This window comes from Miscanthus floridulus, chromosome 12 (assembly GCF_019320115.1).
Source record: "Miscanthus floridulus cultivar M001 chromosome 12, ASM1932011v1, whole genome shotgun sequence".
In the NCBI taxonomy this organism is placed as follows: domain Eukaryota; kingdom Viridiplantae; phylum Streptophyta; class Magnoliopsida; order Poales; family Poaceae; genus Miscanthus; species Miscanthus floridulus.
Window position 1 is genome coordinate 21,106,900 of NC_089591.1, and position 6,089 is coordinate 21,112,988.

Here is a 6,089-nt window from a genome sequence, read left to right on the forward strand (position 1 = left end):
GAACAAGATTACATGCTTGCATAGTGAACCAAAGTTTATAACAAGGGTAAAATGGTATATCGAGGATAGTGGACACACACTTGGGCCAACCTCAAGGATAAAAGGAAAACAAAGAATAAAAGAATATTCCTAAGCGGAGCAGGCTTGTTCTAATATAGCCATGCAAAAAACAGTTAATGATCATACAAATTACATGGTTATAACTAGACCTAAGTGTAAGATGGGTTGGGAGGCCGTCATGTACTAGTCTGCTATAGCCCTACTAATGGGGCAAAACCCACCTCACACCTACCCCACCCCATAATTCAATAATGTCTCCTGTCAACCCAACCCATCCCAAAAATTTAATTACAGAACCTGCCTCAACCTGTCCCATTCTTGTGGGTTACCCAAAACCATGAAGTACCTAGAGTCCTGGACAATTTGGTGCATGCATCAATGTTTATCCTCACCCTCAATGGCGCGACTGCAGTGACGCCGAGTGGCCTCCTGGTGTGGACTAATGGCACTATCTAGATGAAGGGCCACACGTTCCACCCGTCTCCACTGCCATTCCGGGACCTGGGTGTCCAGAACATCATTGCCTTGTAGTCCTCCACCACCTCCATGTTTGCCATCTTTGGATTGTACACCGACCTAAGGGGTCAGAGCGTAGCCTTCTTCGTCTCCATTGAACGAGATGACAACGAATGCGTGGAAGAAATCAACACGCACCCTACTCAATCTAGGAACCATCCAAATGCGGAGTAGCAGCCATACGAGACACCCAAAAATACTACTCCTGCCAACAATCTTGGTGGTGAATTAAAAGAACACCTTGACGTGGCTACGGACATTTTGTGCATACAAGCTGGATGCAGCTATCTTCTTGTATGCATACCTGGAATGATTTGGCGCCCAGTCCATCATTTCTTCGAACACCTTGACGACGACATTGGTCCCTCTCTTAGCTCTATGAAGTGTCAAAATAGCCGACAGCCTTGTTGTGCTGCTGCTCGCCGGCATCCGCGAGGGTCTCTAAACAAGCAGTGCGCATTCCTATGGAGTCTGAGGAAGAGGATCTTGTTTCACTAATTCACCGTGAGGTGTCCATGATGATCACCACTACAGCAGCATCGTGAACATGTCGATGAGGAACTCAAGCAGCCACAGCATGCCATGGAGTGAATGTGGAGAGCCCCGGGCGCTGCGCGTGCTAGCGTAGATAGTGCATGTGGCCTATGGTGCTCCAAACGCCGGAGACGCGTGTCTGCAACTCTACACAACACCCATTCCAACCTAACCCAACCCACATATTCTGTACACCTAACTCGCCACCCACGAGCTCATACAACCCATCCTCACCCATCCAAACAAGCCCCATTTTGGAACCCAACCCAAAAAACTCATTTCCAACTGACCCATTAGCAGGCTTAGTCTGCTAGCAACCTCATGTGACAATTTAGACTCCTACACCCTACCCGAACATGGGGATAATGGAGGACAGACAGGGTTGTCACCACCTACCACCTACCCCTCAAGTGTGTAGTAGAAATGCGTTCACCTATCCCATGTACTCGGGCAGCTCACCTAATTACATAGAAACTATCCACATCCCCTGGGACTCCGACCCTACAGATCGACAAGCAGACGATATGGGCACACCCAAAGGCATGATGAACCGCCACCTCAACTTAGCTCTACTTCTATTCATACAAGTTATATGAATGATTAAGCATAAAGTTCTACATGTTACGCTCATGACATAGAAACTATAGGCTAGTTCATATATCATGATTATAACATGAAGACTATACTCTAATTCAATAGCCCAACTATATTGATAATATGAGAGCAAGACTTTGGAAGGTTTCTTCATTGTATTCATACCAAAGATCCTTTCTTCAAGGAGCCAAGCTCTCCTTGATTGCTCTTGCTAGCCCAAATGAGGTGTGTGTGAAGGAGTGCTCCACCCCCTACTTATACATAAGTGAGGTCGGCTTTGGGGTAGTAAAATAGGAAGCTATCCTATACCGCCTCAACATGTCGCCATGCAACTGCCAAAGTGAGGTGGGGCCAGGCTGGACCAGGGGTGGTGCTGCCACACCTAGTGGGCTCGTGCGCTTGCCAGCGCCTTGCTTTGGCAGGCTCCTAGCTGGGCCTAGATGGCTCCCACGTCAGTGCTAGGCCTAGGTTTGTTATGTAGGTAGGCTTTCTCCTTTTATTCCTTTGTGCATTTCTATTTTATGTCTTCCGAGTTGCGCCTTTTGTCTTGTTTTCCACTTGTATTCGAATATATGTGCTGCAAAACATGATTCTTCCAATACAAGTGGAACTATGTCAATAACAAATGCACATGTGTCATAAGTTTGTTTATTTTTCCTATTTTGGATATTAATTGGTGGTTAAAAATGGTCATTAAGGACCGCCAATAGTGCTGATCTGGGGTGGCACGTCAGGGACCTTAAAAAGTATAGGGCAGATGATGCTGGCTAGTTCATGCATCAATACTAGAATATCCTACTTGAGCAAGTTCGAGGCCTGTTGACCAATTCAATTGGTTAGCTATTTATTTTCTCCGGTGGACTACAAGTTAAACTAGTAGATTACCAGTTAAGCCGGTCAGCTTCATGTTCGACTACTCAGACAACATCAAGACAAGTCTGCTTACTCCTTTGATCTCACATAATATTTTCACTTGATTTCTTTGACCTTGCTACAAGATGTTTCTCCATCTTCTAGTAGGATCGGGGACTAAGTGTGTACACTTCACCTTGCGGTGAGTGCACTACTTTTACTACTTCTCAACTAAGCTAGGGACTGGCTAGTGTGCTCGGCTAGCATCTAGAGTCTTCTATTTTTTGACCCTAGCACTATGTGAATTATTCACCTACCGCCAGGCTCAGGGACTAAGTGGCTACACTTCACCTGGCGGTGAATGTAGTGTTTTTTTCCGCATTTACCCTCATTGACTAAGTCACGGATGATAATCATCTGACCTCACAAATGGAGTCTAAGTGGCTACACTTCATCTGAGGTACCACAAGATGGTAGAAGTTAGGACTCTTATGGAAATTGTAATCCAAATAGAATACCTACCATGTAGGCGACTAGGATACTTTCCTTGTAACCCTACCCCTCCTGAGTATATAAGGAGGGGTAGTGATCCCCTAGTTAACATGGGCCTCTAGATCTAGATGGAAATCCTAGGCTTAGCATAGGGTCATCTCAATCATTACAAATAAATAGACCACATGACATAGGTTTTTGCATCATCTTGATGGCCAATACCTCTATAAATCTTGTGTCTTGTGTCTCTGTTACCATCTAGTTCTTGATCACACGCACCTCTACCACACAATCTACTATCGTGGGTATACTCCTCGATGGACTACCACCACATATCAATCGACATTGGCCCCACATGTAGGCTGTCCGGCCTATGGGGCCCACCTGTTGGCTTCTCCTTCGTATGAAGGATTCCCACCACCTCTAAGGTTCAATCTATGCCATGGATCAAGGTCGGTTTGAATCAAGAGTCTAGATTGAGCGTTGCCACATATTCATGGGTCCACAAGATGCCTGGTGCCCCCCTATAAAAGGACCCCCAACCTCCTCCAGAAAGCGATCATCTGCAATCTGATCAAGATCCATCACAATTATCCAGGAAGATCAACCAGAGAATAGGATAGATCTCCAATACCTCAAAGCTTTAGTATAGTCTAGCTAGTAAGATCCTAAGTAGAGTTGAGCTACTCCTTAGGATTTTGGATTCATCATCTGGAGGCTTGGTAAAGCCATTGTATCCTTTATATTTCATATCTTGTTCATGACTTTAGCTTAATCTATATTATGTTTCTATCTATCATGTTCTTAGTTTACTTTGGTAGTATGCTTGATACAGTCATAGTAAACACTAAGTTTATGCATATGACCGCAAAGTGCTTATCTCAATACTCAAGTGGGTTAAGTGGTTCGACATTAGTGTAAGCGTGGTGATTGTATGTTGTTTACCTGTAGATTCACCCTACATTCTGGATCATGTGGTAGATCACGAGGGTGAAGCCTCGTTGAGTCCTTTGTAGTCCACCTCCTATTTGTAGGTAAAGTAGGAACTAGTTGTGAGGGAAGTCATGCTCTGTTCTTGATCTTCCTTAGTAATGTCCTTTATGCATAGATGAAGAGTTAATTATGATATAGAAGAGAGTATATATGCCTTTGTAAATATAGACTTGATATATAGGAATCTTTCTCTTTTGTATTATTACTTAGTCTAGCTATACTATATTTCTGAGTATCTATAACTATCTCTGGATTGTTATCATTGCCATGCACTTATCATTCATATATGTTTTGGCTTACCCCTATTTAGAGTAAGTGTTTAGTTAATGATTCCATCATAAGTATAATATTTATCAATATCTCTAGCCACTGCTCCTCTCTATGGTAAAATATAAATAACAATACCTGGAATACTCCCAGTGAAGTGCTACAATGGTATATCTGTGCGCTTGCAGCCATATCTTTCTAAGTCACATTTTATTACCATAAACATTTCTAGTGTCGTTGGTTTTAGTAGTGGTGCTAAGAAATGCCAACAAGCATTTCCAGCGACATTGTCGGGGAGGGCACATGCTAAAAGAGAATTGATCAAACAATACTTATTGATGGTATCATAACTATGCACTACTGCTCTAGTAGGCTTACCCTTGTTTTTATTTGTTCATATATTATACAGGGTATTGTAGGACTAGTTTTGATTTAGAAGCTTACACTCAAAAGAACAACACAAAGCTCATTAGGCCAAGCATCCTAATCAAAATCAAACTAATCAAGAGGCATCTTGACACTCGTTTTTGAAGCCATGGCTGACAAGATGCTACAAAGGTTCTCTGCTTCCAAGCACGGAAAACATTTGCACTAGGACAACACTCAAAACCAAGAACATTGAGTTTGAACTCAAGCCAAGCCTCATCAACAAGGTGCAAGCCAACCCATTCAGCAGAAAGGCACTTGAAGACACTAGTGCTCATCTCCAGAATTTCCTAAAAATTAGAATCACAGTTACGATCAAGGACGTCGCTGATGATATCATACTACTTCGCCTTTTTCCATTTTCTCTTTTGGGAAAGGCGAAGCAGTTGTTCTATGCCAAAAAAGATGACATTGACACATGGGCAAAGTGCTCAAAAGCCTTTCTAGCAAAATTGTTTCCTATAGGCAAAACCAATTCCCTACTGAGAAAAAATCTCTAACTTTCAGCAACACAAAGATGAAACCATTCTAGAGGCATGGGAACATTTTCCAGAATATATTTCAAAATGCCCTCATCATGGGATGGAGGATTGGTTGCTCATGCAAGGTTTTTTTTATCATGGATTAACTATGAAGGCTCATGAACAACTCGATGCTACTACTGGAGGAGCATTTATGTCACTCACCATTAATAATGCCCAAGCTCTCATGGAAAAGATAGCCTCTAACCAAGGCCGGTCTAAATACAACATCCAACATTGTAAGAAGAGTGAGGAAGTCAAAGAAGAGGTGTGCACACTATCTACTAAGATGGATGTATTACTAATAAACTAGCTCGAACAGCGAGCCAACTACAAGAAAGATCATGTCAACACAGAATTTTCTCCCGTGCCAAGGACAAACGAGCAAGCCAGAAGGATCCGCTCGATGGAGCTGAGCATCCACCTAGCTTCAGCGTAGGGATGGTCGATCCTGTGCCCTCCTCCCGAGACATGCCAGTCAATTTGACCCTGCAATTGACAAGGAGAGAAAGTTTATCAGTAATTAAGGGCGGAACATGTTGGTGTTGCCAGACAGTCCCGAATGTGTGGCTCTAAGAGCCGATATGAAAGGATATCGACTAAATAGTTGATTCTGGCATATCCATAAGAATAAATCGATTAAAGCTCATGGGGTTGTGTACGAAGAACTGGTTATCATTCTAGATGAATATCATTGTTTAGACAGATATTAGTCACTGGCAAAAGGATATCAATAGTAATAAATTCATGCTAAGCCAATGACTACAAGTAACCGAACTCCTTTTATGAAAGAAATAGTTCATCATCATTCAACCATTTAATAGAAATAAATCT

The 6,089-nt window shown here is 42.7% G+C and overlaps 1 non-coding gene across 1 annotated transcript; it reads right to left on the reverse strand.

Moving 5' to 3' along the window:
* Positions 1–5,210: 5,210 nt before the first annotated feature.
* On the reverse strand, positions 5,211–5,318 carry LOC136498777 (small nucleolar RNA R71). The gene has a single exon (XR_010769778.1). It is a non-coding gene; the product is annotated as a small nucleolar RNA R71 (small nucleolar RNA).
* Between the last annotated feature and the right edge of the window lie 771 nt (positions 5,319–6,089).